The sequence below is a fragment of the Cyanistes caeruleus genome, chromosome Z (assembly GCF_971803275.1).
Source record: "Cyanistes caeruleus chromosome Z, bCyaCae1.hap1.1, whole genome shotgun sequence".
In the NCBI taxonomy this organism is placed as follows: Eukaryota; Metazoa; Chordata; class Aves; order Passeriformes; family Paridae; genus Cyanistes; species Cyanistes caeruleus.
The window spans coordinates 51,628,354-51,645,964 of NC_141732.1; the positions used below are offsets into that span (position 1 = coordinate 51,628,354).

At 32.9% G+C, this 17,611-nt stretch overlaps 1 protein-coding gene across 7 annotated transcripts in view; it reads left to right on the forward strand.

The window, feature by feature from the left end:
• Positions 1-17,611, forward strand: part of PTPRD (protein tyrosine phosphatase receptor type D) — a 1,176,387-nt gene that overhangs the window by 472,796 nt on the left and 685,980 nt on the right. For 4 of the 7 annotated variants that reach the window (XM_086870061.1, XM_086870054.1, XM_086870063.1 and 1 more), the window contains exons 1-2: positions 4,136-4,419; positions 8,565-8,613. The gene's annotated coding sequence lies outside the window, so the exon portion shown is untranslated. Of the gene's footprint in view, positions 1-4,135; positions 4,560-8,564; positions 8,614-17,611 lie in introns of those variants that run through there. The other 3 variants (XM_086870058.1, XM_086870064.1, XM_086870066.1) reach the window with 2 other exon arrangements.

The following is a 17,611-nucleotide window of genomic DNA, read 5'->3' on the forward strand; positions in this document are numbered from 1 at the left end:
CCAGATCAAGTGAGACTTACTCTTTTGTTGATTTTCCTAAGTTTTTTTGTGGTGTGTCTTCTGATAAAGATGTATATTTTTTTTTTTTAATAGTTAAGATTTTCAGAGGATATTTGAAGGGTGATTTTCATCCCAGATTTGATATTTAGCATCTCTAATACACTATATTCCATAGGTTATCTGAATAAGACAGTATCTTTTAAATTCCTTACATACATTGACTTTATAATTTTGTCAACTGCTTGGGGAAAAGATTAACCATAAATGGAAATCTATGTGATAAGACAGCACTCATAAGAATAGTCCAAGATTTGAAGAGTCAAGGATGTAGGAGTAATATTTCTATTTGGTCAATTAAAAGATTGACTACCTTATGCTGATGTTTCCTTTTTCTGCATTATGTGCAAATTAATTCAATAGAAAAAAAAATCTGCAAAAAAACCAGATTAAAATTGCAATTAAAACATTATATGAAGGTGAAAACAGTTCAAAGGCAATGAAGTTTTAAATTTGCATTAGAACAATTAATAAATCTGAGTTCTGATGACTAACATTTTTACATAATGGAAATTCTACCACGGGGTTAACTCTAAAAATTTATTCTAATTGTGTGGTAGAATCTCTAAAGGAAAGCTTCAAGAACAGAATAGTATGTAAACTGAAGGCTTAGAACAAATATTAGAATTGTCTATTTTTATTTTTAAAAATCTAATTAATTTTATTACTCAGTATAATATATAGAGGTCCTGATTCATAAGCAAGTCATGCTACATGACCAGGTTACATGGTACTGTAGCTAATACCATTTCAGTCCATTATCTGAAAAAAGACATTTCTGTCATTTCCAGAGCTGCCTTTTCTCTAATAAGTGTGAGATCACAGTATGGTAACAACCTCTAACAACTGTCCATGCTAGCATTCCAGTTCACAATATTCAGTTGTATTCAGTTTTTCCATTAAGGAGGTTTCAGCAGTTATTCCTCAGTTACATGTTTTCAATTTGTGAGTATTTTTTAAACCAATAAAATCATTCCCAAAAAATTTTAAACTGAAAAAAAAACCCCTTTAGTAGTTTCATTTCATATGTTTATGAATAAGTAAAACAAAATTTATGTTCATTTGCCTGTAAAGATAATCAGCATGTTATACATTTGTTAATAAACTAATAGTCTCAAATTTAACTTCATATTAAAAAGATGGTAACATAACTGGGTATCCAGCACTTCTCGTGAACACCTGCAAGTTTGAAGACCCATACAACAACATGAGAAAAAAAACAAAACAGTTTTTTATCTAAGTGCTGTTGGACTTCAGCCCTTTCATGTGAGAATATGTTTGACTTCACTGATTTCAATTTATTACTAAGAACTGATTCAAACATGAGAGATGTTAGAATAAACTGATATGAAACGTTCTTACTCTGAAAACTATATAGAATCTCTCCAGAAATTCTTAACTTTGTCCTCTATTTAAAATCAATGGCATGGTCATAGGCATATAAAGAAGCTTTTGTTATTAAGGAATGCATTTTTACAGCTTAATTTTTACAGCACAACATTTACAATTAAGAATATACATTCTTAACCCACAATACAGATTTTATAGATAATAATTTATGAAGGAATATGTAACTAAAATGACAAGCCACCTGGAACTTTGACTTTAAAATTACCGATATGGTGCTGAAAGCAAATGTTAATGTCAGCACAGCTTGAGGAAGAGTCATACTGTTCATTAATGGTGATAATTATGAGAGAATTACATTTTCTGAAATGTTTTTTATGTTTTTGACTCTGTAAAGTCAAATTTATTTACAAACTGCTAAAACATGATCTTTTCCATGATAAGAAAAAAAAGGAAATATTATATAATTACATTTTCATTAAGGGGAATGTAGGGTGTGCTATCACATTATTTTAAGCAGACCAGTAAAATGTGGATGAGCCGTAGCCACCAACTGTTTGAAAAAATTACTTTCAGTTAACAAGGAATCATTATTAATCATTTCAGCTGGAGAGTTCCACAGGGGGCTGTTTTGGCCATGTTGTTTTTCAGCATTCTAAAAGAAAAGAGATTTGAATGACAGAAGAAACCATAAGCTTTAAAAATCTGTGGCTGATGGATAGCTGGGCAGGATTGCAAATGCTCCAGAGGATAGGATTAGAATTTACAAATATCCTGGAAATTAGACAACTTATATAAAACAAGAAGACAAGAAAAATACAAGGATGCCATGACAAAATGCACAAATTAAACAAAAATAATTGGATAGAGTGCAAAAGCATAAAAATTTAACATAGCCTAATACTATAAGTTTGTTACAACATAGACAGGATTCTTAAATAAATCCCACACTACGGCTTCTTAAATCATCAAAATTTCAGGATCTATTTAAGCATACCACAGCTCCTTTCCTGATTTCACTGTGCATCTGAGACTACTTTTAAAAACAAGTAGATAATGGGAAACTGAGGATTCATACTAGTAAAAAAATAACATACTGCAATCTCTGTAGCTGAACATCATCAGCACTGGAATTAAAGATCATTTGCCTCGAAGTTCAGATACAGCCATTCTAGCATATAAACAAAAAGAGATAGCAAAGTAATATGGCAAGAAAAATTTAGTCTGTAATAGAAATCTTTTGATAGTATTGTCATTGTAAATATGAGTTCTGTGGAAGGGATCCCGAACTCCAATGTTTTGGTGACAAAGTTGGATGAGTTTTCAGTTAAGGTTAGTACGAAGAAGAAAGGGAGAGGTAATCTATGCAAGTATGGATTATCTGCCAGAAATGTATGTGTGTTATTATTACAATAATTTCCATAAAATAATTGAATTACATATGGGTTTGAATTTTTTGAATTTGATATATGAACAATAGTATTTTGTTATAAACAAGAATATGCCTCCAGGAAATTAAGGAAAAAGGATTTATACAAGCTAATGGAATTTTTTGATTCTTCAGCAGGTGTTTTTTTGTGTCCTTTGAAGAAAGGTTATGAGATTGACAAAGGTTTTGATAAAGCAGGAATAGAAAAATGTTGCAAAATGTCTGTTGTTGGAATATTGCAAAAATTAAAGCCCTTGGATCAAACATAAATTTGGGAATAGTTGCACTTGGCATTTTTTAAGTGAAGGGGACACAGATATGTAGTGGTTTAGGTTTGCCAATTTCGATTTCCCGGCCAATGTACCAAATAAATGTCATGGTTTTAAAGCAGCAACGAAAAAGTCACTAAAAAATTACTTATTTTCTTGCTGTGAGATATGGGTTAGAACAAAAGCAAAACAGGCTTAAAACTTAAAAGGAACAAAGAAAGTTTATTAACAAAAACTACAAGAATAAGAAAACAGAATAAAACCTCCAGAACAACCCTTTTCTCCTCCATTACCCAAACATTCTCTTGTTCACATGACAACATAGAGACAAAAAATACTTTGGTGGTTAATACAGTCTTAATTCTTGCTATAATCTTTTCATCAGTCTTTGTAGAGAAACAGAAGTCTTCTTCTGCTAATCTATGGAGTTTTTCACAAGAAAATTATTTTTCTTCATAGCTTCATAGTTCTCTGATGCCGGCTGCCTGGAAATTCTGCCATCAGTTCTCTCCTCCCATTTCACATCACTCTGAGGTGTGTTATGGGTCAATGAGTTTAGGGATGTCATTTTTAAGGAATGAGTTATTCAAAGGCAAAAGTTCTCTTCATCTGTTTTTGTGAGCCTCCCTGGAAACAGAATTTTTCTGTTTCCCTCTTAAAGGCCACAAATCTTCAACTATTACTTCTCTCCCTCTGTTCCAGCACCTCACAGTACCACTACTTCACCATTTGCTCAACATCTCCACTTTGAAACACTCCATTCCTCCCAATATACTCTGTCATGAATTTAAGGAGTTTTTTCAGAACATTACTGTCTATCTCCATAGCTTTAACAGAAAGCTTATTAAAGCATCTCCTTCTTTCTCTGCCTCTTTCTCTACCTCCTCTGAGGCTTAATTCCTTTCTTCACTGTCTTTGGTAGTTTATAGGGTCTCTTTTACATGTTGATTACTCTTTCTCTCTCGGGAAAAAAAAGGATTAATCTGCAAGTTTCATCTGGGTAATGAAAGGGTTAAAATCTTGCCCAGGCCTTGTAGCTGGTTCTGTTATCTCTGCCGGAGCAGCGGCTGGAGCTGTCTGTGATGACTTTTCTCTTTAGCTGGCAGTCTCTGGAGAAACTCAGCTGCAGCAGAAACTGCAGCCGAGCCGGGGGAACCGGCCTGACCTGGCCTGGGCCCACTCGCCTTCCCCCCTCACTCCGCGGCCTTGTCTGGCCTGGCTGGGGGGAGGGGGAGGCCAAGCTGGAGCTGGAGCCTTGTTACCTCTTCAAAAGCCCGAAACCAAAGAGATAAGAAATTCCCGGACTTACGTTTTAAGGTGGTGTTCACAGGTTGAGCTCACTTTTTAATGGTCAAAATCACTGTCAAGTCTCAGAAATAGTGAGTTATTGCTCAGAAGAAACTCCCATCAGCCTTCAGCAGCTTCAACTACCCTAGCTCCTAAAGCTAACTTTAAAGGTGCAGAACTTAATATATAACATAAACTAGGCTTTTGGGGATACCAGTGTCATAAAGTCACCCCAGGACAAGATATCAGGAAAATTACAGAGCAGTCCTAACTAAAATGCATTCCTATTGCTCATATATTAGGCTTTACTCAAATCTGTTTCCAGTGGTGAAAGAATAAAACACAGTAGTCTATGTAACTATTACCAATCTCTTTTACAATTTGCTGTTTTTCTAAAAATGTAAGAAATTGAAAAGGATCTTGAATTCATAGGATAATAGAATCATTAGAGTGGAAAAGATCTCAAAGCTAATCAAGTCCAACCTTTCACCAAGCACTGCTGTGTTCACCACTAAACCGTTTGGCCAAGTACAGGGGATGATATAATCTTAAGAAATCTCTTCCAATGCCTAGCTACCCTTTCAGTGAAGAAATTTTTCCTAACCTACAATCTGCCCTGATGAAACTCAAGACCATTTCTTCCTATCCCACATCTTGCCACCTGGGAGAATAGGCTGATCCCCCACCACACTACAATTCCCTTTCACGCATAAGCAGAGATCAGTAGGATCCCCCTTGAGTCTCCCTTTCTCCATGAAAAAATCTAGATTACTTTAGATGTGCAAAAATAACTAGATATTGGTGTAAAAATCTAAATTCCACTTAAATGAAATGTTAAAAATTTCTCTTTCATTGACTGTTTGGAACACCCTTAACTTTTATCCTCCTTTTGGAAGAGATATCTCAGGATGCTACCATTGGGAGTGAAATAAGAATTTGGACAATGCTTTTCTGAGGATTGAATTTAGTTTTTCAAGTCCGTTGATACTTGGTAAAACCTTTGCAAAGAAAAGTAGAATTAATGGGTGATGGTAATACACACTGTTGGAATTCCTTCTGGAATTTGTCTCCGTATTCAACATCATAAAAGTACCAGAAATTATTTTCTATGTTGAATTATAAACAGTATTTAAAATTCAAATTGCAAAAAGACCATTGAAAACAACATTTTATTTTCTTTATTTTTTTTTTCCTGACTTGTTGAAAGGGAGGTACAATATCATTGTCCACTTCTGAGTCATCACAGAGTGATAGTTATTGCCTGGTAGTTCATATGGTGCCTCAAAATAGGGGGAGTTATAAAAAGAGGTTGAAAATGCAATAGTCTACTTAGTTAGCAAACACTATCAGTGTATTTTTTACTGAAGTGATAATCTCAATAGAATAAAATATTTTCATATTATAATAGTCTCTTTCTTGTTTTCTAAAATTGTGATGATTTCAGGTCTGGTGAAATTTAAATAAATTTGTGAAAATAAGCCTTAAAAACTTGACAATTGTTGAAGAAACCTCCTGTAACAGTGGAAATTCAATAAGCATCTAAATTATTGCTGAATAATGTCCTTGAGTTGTGTGAGCAAACTTAGAAAATAAATCACGTTTCACATTAAGTAAAACCAAATTACTTCCAGGAGACAGAGTTCCTGTTCTCTTTAAAGTACAATTAATTTCTGGCAATACAATACAATGAAATATCTTATTGATATTTTCAGTTTATATACATAGAAACAATAGAAATAATGTATAAAAATAGCATTTTCATCTAAACCTGAGAGTGTATAACTAAAACTCCCAAGATAATTTTACAGAGCACAAAATTTTGTGGACAGAAAAAAATTGTAGCTTTTCTGGATCAATATTTTAGTTCACAGCAGGACTAAGATTATGTTTAAGGATTATTAACATATAATTTCTTGATTTTAAATACTTGGAGGCTTTCTATGTAAGGATCAGAGTGCTGCCACAATCAACTAATCTTGTAGGGAAGGTAGTAATATAGGGGGTTTTGCACCTAATTTCAATTCTAGGTAACTTTCTTCTGCAGTTGGTTAAAACTAGAGCAAAATAGACCAGCGTAATTATCTCCACAGAAATTCAAAATAATAAAACAGGAAATAGCTGTAGTGAGCTTCAGGTTAATTTAGAGTCTTAAGACACTCTGCTTGCAAAGTATATTTAGCTTAATAGCCACATTTTCACTTGCACTGTGATTCTCCTATCAGAGTTCATATACTGCTGCTGTCCTAGGACAAGGAAAGGGAAGAGAAATACAAAATAAAATAAAAACAAGTGAGAAAATTTTATTGGAGAAATAAAATAAGTTAAACTTACTTAAATAAGAATTTTGTTGGGTTGGTTTGGGGTTTTTCTCTTGTTTTATTCCCCCTAGCAAAATAGTAACAGTGTTCCATTATGACTTCTGCAGAAACAGAACAGACTGTTCAGCAGGTTGAGAGACCTAAGACTAAAAGCACTTTTGTGGTGGAAATTCTGAGGTCTTTAATTTGGAGACATTGACACAGTTCTGCTGGGCCCAGTTGATTTTCACTGTCAGATGTTAAACTCAATCCCTAGTAAGAAAATTTAAAAGTAAAAATAACCAGACTATTTTTATATAAAGAAAGGATAAGTGTATATATGTATTTATCCTCAGGTTCTTTTTTTGAATAGGAACATAAAATACTTCAAGAAAAATATCTGTCAATCTTTGAGCTATGAAAAAAAACCCAAACCAACAAACAAACCCAAACCCCAACAGTCATCCTTCAAAAGCAAACAAAGAAACAAACAAAAAAAACCCAACCAATATAAAGAAAAATAAACCAATAACTAAAAAACTACACAAAATTATTTTGTCTAATACAAACACCATGGAAAAATTGTTAGAACTTGGCAACACTGCAAACACTGAATGGATAATCTGTTAATAGGATGTCTTGAATAATCTTAAGATTAGAGAGGCATACGTGCTTCCTCCAAAGCATGCAGATTACCATTATGGCATCTAATATTCTCCATTTATATGTTAAATATTATTAGCATAAAACTAACATAAATTTTATATTATGTTTATGCATAATTTTTTTTATGCATCTTTCTTTTCTTTCTGTTCAAAGAGACACATTTTTACTTTCTGTGTTTTCTAATACTTATTTACCAGATTTTAAATTTTGAGCATTAATCTTTGTTAATGTTGCACTGGAGAGAGAAAAATGCCTGTAGACAAAAAGTTGGAAAGTAATTTGCTGCAGGAAAATCAATTTTAGATTGTTCTTATTAAGCTAATGTGTAACCTCAAACCTTATTAATGGAATAACCATGGTTATAGTATTGATAATTTTAACAAATCTTAGCAATTATAAAGAAATGCATCCAGTTCCATGAAATGAATGTTAAATCAATGATGAATCATTTGTATTTGATGATCATAAAGGAGATTTGCTGCACTAATCTGTTTTCTTCCTCTGCTTTTATAGAAAACTTTCCTTTTTTGCATCCCCATATTTACGAACATCCATGTCCAGTCAGACTCTCTATTTATTGCTTTTACCCTGATGCACTTTCATCAGTCTCCACAAAGCATTCTGATCCCTTTCAAATATGAAAATACATCCTTTATTATTATTTCTTGATTTTTTTTATTTCCCCCTCCTTAAACTTAAATCCTAAAATATGGTCTGATGTTTTTTATTACCTTCTGACCATTATAGTAATTTGTTTTCCAAAGGATATTTTTATGTTCAAAAAAACTTCTCAAGTCATAATTTAAACTGCTGTGGTGTGCAGTCTGAACACTACCCATATGTCCCTGGAGTTTACTGGTCTCCACAGAAATTCACAAATTCTAATTTCCAGGAAAGAGCTTCAAATTGGTTTTTCTTCAAAACACTGTTGGGGTGTAGGGAGAAGAAGATTGAACACACTTGAAAGCTTTTCTGCTGAAAAGCTGCTGAAAGCTTTTTTCTGCTGCTTTTCTGACATAAAATATGCTTCTTTCAACATGTGCTATTTGAGATTTAAGTCAATTGATATTAATTTATGGCATATGTATGTTAATTATTTGTGGTTTTCATAAGTATTGAACAAGCATTTACTTGTTTGATGGTTTTTTTATATCTAATATCTGACTATTTATTGTCAGATATGATGGAAAGCTTTTGTTTTGTGTTTTTCAGATCTCAGGATAGAGTTGCTTTGATTGTGTTCCAAACCTGCAAGCTCAGGGTGAGTAGTAATTTTTTTATTTCTTTATCCAAAATTGGGATGGTTCTGTGAATAACTGAGCATATGATTATATTTTCTGGCACATTAAAAAAAAAAAAAGAAAGAAGTCCCACCCAGTCTGTGATAATGTCAGCCAGTAATATCAGTGATTAATTAATCTCTATTTGTTTCAAGATATTATGAGGAAGAAGGAGGTTCTGTACCAGTACCTGTACCAGTAAAATAAAATTGTTCATATTTCCTTTGTTTGTTGTGTTTTAACATAGTTTGACTGAAGACATCATAGCATAACTGTACTTCAATGCTCTATGTGGAATTCGAACATTTTGCATTTTGAGACTAGTGTTAACATAGTCATCAAACACAGAAAGTGCTGTAATTTCAGAGAGAGATAACATGAACCAAAGAGGTAATAATCTGCAAAAATGACAGAGGTTCTCCAGATGTAAGCTGCATTTCTGAACATTAAACAACTGGTGAGGAGCTGTCTTTCAGCTGTGAGTCAAGGCCAAGCAGCAGAAAAGAGTAATACTAACACGTTTCAGGTTTTATCAAAATTATTTCTACCTGCAGGATTTTTATGTTACAATGTTGTGGAGTGAGAGATAAGACAGGATAGCTGTTACATGAAAAATAAAACTACTGGGAATCTTGGTTGCCACAAATAAAATTTTATGCTTTTCAATATACTAAGTTTTTTGAGAAGCATTTTTCTTAACATAAAGTCAATTGAACAAAATACATTGATATTTAGCAAGTTTGTGAAATAATTTAATAAGTAATGTAATATAGCTATTGAGACAAGCAAGCTTAAGCAGGTTACCAAAATATTCTCCTGTGTTTTAAGCTTGTTTCATAATATTAGACATAACAAAGTAAAGTGCTTGTTTCATAACAAGGGACAATATGATTAGCATTCAATTGAGATCAAACTCATGAGTAAACCTCATTTGTATAACACAAATAGCTGTCATACTGTGCATACATGGGCAGCAAATGGCACTTCTAGACTGTGGAAACCTAAACCCAGGAGAACAGATCTGTCAGCTTTGCTTTATGTTTCCAGTCACTGTGTGAAGGTAGTAGTTCTGTTTTGCCATGTTGCGACTTATGTACTGAGTTAAAATTTTTTAGTTTCATGGCATGTTTTGGTTTCAAAAGTTTCTTGTAAAAGCCTAAATTTTAAAGTTTTGTATTATCAATTTATAAACAATCATGTAAAATATACTTTCTTTATATATGGGCAGCTCTAGTGGACTTTGTTTCCATTTTGTTTCTGCTGGTTTTTCATGAGGTTATTTCTTGTCCTTTTGCTCAGTCCTTCAGAATGAAATTGATCAGTCACTGCTAACCCACAATTCTTTATCAGTAAGCAAATCTACTATGGTCAAAACTATTAACTGTATAGATAATAGTGAAGTTTGTTAATTTCTGGTGGTTGAGAAAAAATTGGAAGTGTTTAATGACAACACATTGAAGTCAATGTTAGAGAAGCCTTGCTATAATACTGGTAGCAATCAATATATCAGTTAATACAGTAGTTAATATAAGACTCCTGGTAACATTTTCCCCTTATGTTTTGAACAACCGATGCTATATAAAATGCACACAAGCATATATATGTGTGTGTGTCTTGTGTATAATAAAGCTTTATTTTCAAAGAAAGAAGTATACAAAGACAAAAGTGTCTCATGGTCTGAGGAAACTTTATGCTAAAGGACCTTTATGGGTATAAATATAGGAGGCACCTAAGCTAACTGTAATAATTGATAAATATAATAAAATTATGGCAAAGTAAGGGGGAAGAGGATTTAATAGTAAAAAAAACCCAAAAAAAACCAAATAAACCTCCCCAAATGATAAAAAATAGAAAACATTAACTTTTGTGGTAAAATTAAAAAAAAAGCTGTCAGACCTTCAAAAACCCAACAAAAAAGAAAAAAAAAACAACCCACAAAAGCCCCATTTTGCCACTTCTTTAAATTGTATCACTTAAGTTTAGCATAGTTGGAACAATTAAAAAAGTTGCATCTGGAAGGGATTTAATACGCAAAAGGGCTCTTTACCAATATTACCATCTTTCCAGTTTATTTAAAGTAGAAAGATAAACAGTCTAATTAGTCTATTAATTCCTTGCAAGAATTAATAGATGTCAATGGTGACTATAAAACATGGGATTCTCCTCAGTATTGTTTGTAAACTGTATGTACAGCAGATTTGTCAGAGAACTTTCTCATGTTGTTTTATTGGACTGAAATTTATATACATGACTGAAGTAGAATTTAGACTGACACAAACAGCTAGTAAGTATAAGTAGTCCTTGCAAAATTTGGATCAGAACCATGCTTTGTTAAGTTAGAAGTTTAAACAAAGGTTTGTGGTATGCCAGATTTAATAATTTTTTATATAAACTGTATATATATTATATAAATTATGAATTTATTATATAAAACCAGGACACAGGTAAAGCTAAGCAATAGTAGCACTGATTTCCTAAATCTTATTATGTTGCTTTGTTTTTTTTAATAATTATATAATAAATATAAAAAATATATCTTAGTATATAATATAATATATAAAATAGATATAATATATTTATATAATAAACAATAAATATATATTTATTGTATATTATATTTTACAAATGTATATTATACAAATATATATTATATAATTATATATTGTATCAATATATAATAAATATAAATATATAAAATATATAAAGATTAAAAATTATATTATGTATCTATTTTAAAAATATTACCTAATAAATAAATAAATTATTTCAACTTTCTTCTTCACTTAAGAATTACATGATCATCCTTATGGAGATTTGAAAGAAAAAAATTAAACTGATACAAAACCAATGGATAAAAATAACTATTTCACTGGAAAATGAATATAAGAAAATTACCCAACCTTTTATCAAGGTCATGTCCATGCCAACCTTTAATGGCAGTATTTATATTTTCATACTAAATAAACTAATAACAGTTAAAAATAAGTAAATAAATCTAACTAAATGAAAGCACCCACAAAACAAAAACATAAAGCCAGAAAACCCTTTTTCTCTGACCTACTTCTTTTTATCATTTTTCCTAATTCTCTCATAGTTCAGTTCTTAGGTTTTTTTAAATTCCTTTCATACACTTTATTTATCTGTTGCCTCATGTGACTAAAGAAGAAAAATAAAATTTCAGGACTATGGCAAATGTTCTCAAAAAAGCTGCATATCATCCACTTAAATTTGCAATACATTCCTTTAGAGACAAATACTAATTTCTAAAAAATGCACAATGTAAGAAAACAAAAATATCTGTTTCCTGACAGCTTGTAGATGACCTGATATGAGTCAGGAAGGGGCAGCACAACCTTCGAAAAAGGGTGTGTCACTCCCCTTGGGATGTCATACAGCTGAATAAATTCTGCTAACTGTCCATAGCTGTCTTGTTCACCCTTTTGGTATTTCTATATCAGTGAAAGCAGTGGCAGGAAGAAAGTAGATGTGGAGAGTGAGCTTCAGTTTTATTGTATGTTCAGCTTGTGATGTCTATTTCTGCAAGCTGACACTTATGAAAATAATTTCCATCAACCTGTGTTTGTGAAATAATGTTTCAACATCTCAGCAATATGAAAAATTTTAATTTTTTATCATTTCTTGCATTTTTATATTTTCTAGGGAACCAATATAACAACAAATATCTATTTTTCCATTTTAAAATTAATTTTAAGAAGTGAGATTTTGCAGATATAATCTCAAAATTCCATTTAACATGAATTCCTCTTAGTATCATAAATGATTAGATATAAAATAATTAATTAATATTAATAATATTTAGTACTCTTTATAATATTAATATAATTAAGTAATTAATAGGTATATTTTATAAGTATGCTTGCATGTTAACTGGAAACAACTTGATGCTGGTTATATTTGGAGAACTTTACTTCTGATTATTTATTTATATATGAATGAATGGAAATAAATACAAACAATTATAGGCATATATATGTAAAAAAATATTAGTCTACCTAAATGCATTCATATTTGATCCTGTACAGCTTCTGGCTGTATTTTTGCTTTATAGATAGACATGTATACATGGATGCATAGAAATGTATTTATGCATTTCTAATGTGTAAAGTAGTATTTTCCTAAAAGCACTGTAAAAGTGCTTAACCACTTGTTCTTTTAAAGTAAATTTTAAACATAAGTGTTATAAAACAGAGAAAAATAGTACAGCAAATTTATCTTTTAAAACTTTCATACTGGGTTCACCATCGTGTGAAAAGGTATAGGTAGATATTTTGCATGCCATATCATGGCAAATTGCGAGTAAGTTCTGGGGTTCTTACTTAATGTTCTACTTAAAAATAATATTTCTTTTACTTGAAACACAAAATAATCACTAAATTAGTTTACTTATTAAGGGATAGAACCAGTGAAAGTTAACCAATTTAGATAAAATGTGAAATGGAAAAAAATAGCTTTTATACTGAAAACACTCTTTTTTAATAAGCATACTTTGAAAATATTGATTTAAAAGTTCTACCATGGCCATAGCCGAGGGCAAATGATCATTAGAATGATAATACTCAATCTTGATGATATTCACTTTTTTACTTCTGAGAATACCATTGCATCTCTTGGGAGTATGATTATTTCTGGAATTAAGATCAGCTTTAAAAGAAAAGGTAGCTTGAATATAATTTTCAGATTGATGGATCTAAACATACAATGAGAGTAAATCTCTTCTAATGTAAATCAGAGATCCATATTATAATCCTCAGGGTTTTGCAACAGTGATTATATCTTGTTTTTTAGAAGGAACCTTGCTAGTTCTCAGCCAGTAGTTTTTGTCTCTTGAAACTTGATTAAGAGATGAGGCTTGTGGACAAGAGACAGCGCTTATCGTATATATTTTCAAAATATACAAATTTGTTTGAAACTAAAGGAAGTTGAGCAAGGAAGAAACATTGGTGTTATACAGATAACTGGGCATCAATTTTGGAATAATTTTCTCCAGTTACATTATTTAAATGATTTGATGGGTGGAAGGCATGCGTCTCCTTGACATACTGGAAATCGCTTTTAATGGATAGAGTAGTGGGTACAATTGTCAATTGATAATTAGAAATGTTCTTAGACTGATTTTCTAAAATATCTTTGAACTTCATCAATTCACATGCATCCCATTAAACACAATTTTTCTTGGTTGCTTTCAGGATATGGGAAATGGAAGAAATATTTTGAACCTGTTACCTTGTATTTAGAAGTTGTGTCAACAGGGCCTTATGTAAGCTTAGGGTTACTCCCTTTTCAAAAAGAATGTGGAATAGGAAATGTAAATTATATGTTAAAGGTAAAATTTTCTTTTTCATCCAGCCCATAACATTATAACAGAACATCTGAAACAGAGGGGACTTAAAATGCAACATAGCAAGAAGTTTTCCGTTTATACTAGTAGAGATTTATTAACTGTCCAGAGGAAGAGATTTCTCCTGAAGACCAAGAGATACTGTACAACCATTCTCTAATGCTGCAAGACATCCTCAGGATGGCCTCCTGATCTGGTAGACAGGGACAGGGAACAGAATAGCCCCCCCTGTAATCCAGGAGAACAAAATTAGTGACCTGCTGAGCTACTTAGATGCTCTTAGGTCAATGGGACCACACGAGATCCATCCCAGGGTGATGAGGAAGCTGTTGAAAGAGCTTGCCAAGCCACTCTCCATCACTTATCATCATTCCTGGCTCACCAGGGAGGTCCCAGATGACTGGAAGCTACCCAGTGTGGCCTATCCATAAGAAAGGCTGGAAGGACACTGCAGGAAACCACTTATTGGTCTGGACACTTAGGTGTGGCAAGGTTATGGAACAGATCATCTGGAGTGTGCTCCTCTGAAGAGGAACATGTACCACCCAATCGGTGGGCCAAGTGACATCGAGTTTAATAAGTCCAAAAGACAGGTCCTGTACTTTGGCTACAACAATCCCCTGGTGCACTACAGGCTGGGGACAGAGTGGCTGGACAGTGGCCAGGCAAAAAGGGCCCTGGGGGTAGTGACAGGGAGCAGCTGAACAAGAGCCAGCAGTGCCCAGGTGGCCAAGGAGGCCAATGGCATCCTGGCCTGTGCCAGCAATAGTGTGGCCAGCAGGAGCAGGGCAGGGGTTGTCCCCCAGTACTCAACACAGGCTAGGTTGCACCTTGGTGGCTGGAAACAGACACAGGAAAGGTGTTGATGTGCTGGAGTGTGTCCAGAGAATGGCAAGGAGGCTGTTGAAGGTTCTGGAGCACAAGTCCTATGAAGAGCAGCTGAGGGATGTTTAGCCTGAAGAAAAGAAGGTTCAGGGTAGACCTCATCACTCTCCACAACTGCCTGAAAGTAGACTGAGGTCAGGTGGGGGTTGGCCTCCTCTCTCATGTTTAGGTTGGACATTAGGGAGATGTTCTTCACCGAAAATGTGATTGGGCATTGGAATAGACTGCCCAGGAAGTGGATGAAGTCACCATCCCAGGAGGTCTTCAAGAAAAGACTGGATATGGAACTTAGTGCTTAGTGGTCTATCTATCACATAGATTCTGTGATTAGAAAATTAGTGACACACACTAGATCCCTGAAGTAAGTGATAATATTACATTACAAATAAATCTGAACCTTTTTTTTTTTTTTTAGTTAGGAGTAACTCTTTCTTTTCCTTTCTTTTTTTTTTTTTTTTTTAAAAAAAAAAAAAGGAGGTGGGGAAAAAGAAAAGTAATGGTACTTGAATAGCTTTTGGGTTTTTATAAACCTGAGAAATATTCTTCCGGAGTTTTTCCCAAAACCTAAGAAACAAACTACTATTAATACTGGTGGCCTGCAACTGAAGTCCTTTTTCATGCAGTTCTAAAGAGCTTGATCTTGTTAATCCTTGTCAGTCAGGTCAACAAACTATACTTTCTTAGCTATGCAGGTATTTATATCTTCCATATGCATTATTTTCTCTGGGCTTGTAAAAAAAAATAAAATAAATGAGTCACTAGTTTATGCCACTACCTTGCATAAATTGACAGGAAGATGGAATTTGCCCAATAAATATCTAAAGAGCTTTATAAATGCCATATGCAGTATCCAATTTACTGCTTTACACATTGTGAACTAGAATTGAACCCACTCTTTGTTGTCTTTTATTTTCTCTATATTTTATATTTGTCATGAAAGCAGAAAAATTATAACTTTACTCACTGCAGTACTGAAAGTGCTGTTAAAGCAAAAGTTTGTCGGAGATTTGATAACTTTAAATTCACATTGAATATAGAGAATTAAAAATAGACTGAATATTTAGACAGTTGCTAGGCTATTGGACACATGCTTCAAATGATAATGTCCTGCCTTTTCATCTTCATCTATCTTCTGCTCATGAAACAAATTATCCAAGAGAAAAACCTTCTTGAAAAGTATCTCACAAATTGTCAACGTTTTCAGATCTATAAAGAGTTGAGCTGAATTCTGATCAATATTTGTTTGATGAAGTTGCAAAATAAGCAAACTTTTTTTCCATTTCATACACAGTTATGGTTGCTTTCCAGAAATTAAATTAGAAGCTGTCATATGAAAATACATGTCTAACATGGCATTTTCTCAATTCTTCCTATCTCTGAACAAATATTGGGATAAAACCTGTATTGTCTTTCAGGGAAATGTATTGAGTGTGTGAGTGTGTATGTTCTGTTGAAGAATGTTTCTGAATCTTTATGCTTAGTAAGATACTATACAGAAATAAAACCTGAAAAATTGCATAATGAAAAATCCCCTATCTTATAGTCTACTTGGGTTGATGGGTCTCAGAAATGCATGATATTCTGCACAGGAATGGAAGAAAAAATACTTAGCAGCTCATTTTCAAAGATTTTCCCAATAGATTCATTCACACTCACCTGGGCATTGAGTAAAATAAAATATGATCCCAACTGAGTATTTTATAATTTTTAGGAGAAAATCACTCAAATAGCATGCAAACAAATAGACAATTAACTGTAGTGTTAGTCCTAAACAAAAGGCTGGTAAATTATTTTAATTCATAGCTCAAATTAAAAATAGTGTTTTGAATAGGTGCATCAAAGAACTCAACACAAAATCTAAGTCAGATCAAAGATTCAAATGTCTCAGCATGGCTTTTCCAATGATACTTGGCTGCAAAGGTTTAAGTGATTTGTCTTCTGAATTGGCTTCTAGCTCCTGTCAGTCTGATTGTCTGTTCCACTCAGCTCACTGTACTACATTGAAATGGAAAATTGGGAAAGGATAAAGAAATCTGAAAACACTTCAAATTTTCATAATTTTATGTTTCACTACTGGATATATTGAGTAAAGTTTCTCAAGTATTATGTGGCAAATGCAACCAACCTTTTAAATAATAAACAAAATGCATTTCGGTATGCAATTCCTTAGCAATTTTAATCTAATTTAAAAGCTAAAGTGACTAGAGAGGAGAAAATAAAATACATGTCACATGTGAGAACACATATTTCTGTGTACTCCTAGGATTTCCTTCCAGTAAAATCTCTTCTTTCAATCTCCTTCTAGTCCACTGGCATTTGTGTGTTGATAAATTGCTTGCAGCACATCAGAACGTAAAACTTGAATAGGTGTGTGCAGCTTCTAGGATACTGTTTTCTTTTCCTTTTTTCTCCCCTGACATATCAGAAGTAAATAAATTTATGTACTATGATTTGTCCTTTTGAACACTGATAACTCTATCAGCATTTATCAAAGTTTGTATCTAAACTGAAACTTGGTATTTATTTGGACTATGCGTATACTCTGAGGCCAAGATTAGCCCTATGCCAGATAATTTTATTAATAATGAGGAATTTGGGGAAGAAAATAGAGGTAGCCTGCATTTAGAAAACAACACTGGAGTGTATTTATGTCTGCAAAATTCTTTCAACAGAAAGTAGGTAATTCTAGAGGTAATAACAAAGGAGATTTCATTGTGTAACTGGGCAGAACTCAG